The sequence below is a fragment of the Diospyros lotus genome, chromosome 13 (genome assembly GCF_014633365.1).
Source record: "Diospyros lotus cultivar Yz01 chromosome 13, ASM1463336v1, whole genome shotgun sequence".
Classification (NCBI taxonomy): domain Eukaryota; kingdom Viridiplantae; phylum Streptophyta; class Magnoliopsida; order Ericales; family Ebenaceae; genus Diospyros; species Diospyros lotus.
This window is the reverse complement of record NC_068350.1, coordinates 28667465-28668646: the sequence shown is the minus strand read 5'-3', so window position 1 is coordinate 28668646 and position 1182 is coordinate 28667465.

Genomic DNA, 1182 nt, shown 5'->3' with positions numbered 1-1182 from the left:
TTAAAATTATTATAAAAAAAATTTCAAGTGACCCCATTTATTAAATCTGACAAACAGATTATCTCAGGTTCCAAGAATAGTTATCATGCACAAATGAAAATTATATCAAATAATATCTTTTTCTAAGTAAGAATAGTTATCATGCGCAAATGAAAATTATATCAATATCTTTTTCAAAGTTTCCTCATTTTTGGCTCTGAAAACAATGAATACCACAAAAGGAAATTACATAAATTGTAACCAGATGTCCCATGCATCCTCACATTTTACATAATTAACTACAAAAGTTAGGAGATTCTTAATTCTCTAATTGATTTTACAACCCAATAACACATGAGAATTCTGTGATCAACCACTGTAAGGAATGCGACCATCCAATGGCCACCTTATTGATCTGCCTCAGTTTGAAAACTCATTCTCATCTTCAATATGTTATGGGCCCAAGTTCACAACATACATGGCACCTTGTTCTTACTTCTGTTTACTTGTTACTTTTGTTGATTGAAACTGTTGTGTTTTGTAGTGTGTGAGTGTGGGTGTTGGTCCCACATTGGTTGTGTAAAGAGTTAGTAATGGGTATTTATACTCCACCCTCTCTCTTGGGTTTGGCCCTAAGGGGCACCTAGATTTTGTGAGCGGGCGAACCCCTTGGCCCTCATGCGTGTCGCCGTCCATCTGGTTAGTCGGACAAGAAGGAAATAATAAATAAAAAAAACATTTTCTTTTATTTTATTTCCTCTCCTTCCAGTGGCTGTCTGGTTACCGAAGCAGTCTCTATTAATTTTTTGTTGCTGCTTCGTCTTCCCCAAGCGACGGGCATTGATGTCAGCGTTCAATGCTGGTTTGATTGCAAAGTCTGTTCGGTGCCCTTGACCTTGCTATAAAAGGCAGATCTTGTCTTGGTTTCAGGCACCACAACCTTAGTCATCGTCGTTCTCAAAGTCAGTCACAGAAAGCAAACTCCTTTTGCTGTTCTGCCAGATCCGGCCGGTCGTGGTTGCCGTCTGCCGGGCATTGATGTCTCCCCTCTGCCACTTGCTGTGTGGGGTTCCCGTCACTGGAATCCGGGTTTGGATCTCTATTATTCCTTGCTTGACTGCTGTTACTTTGGGATATATATTGCTGTGGGTTTCTTGTGTTGTGCTGTTTACTGTAGTTGGTGAACGCTATATATATCTTGTT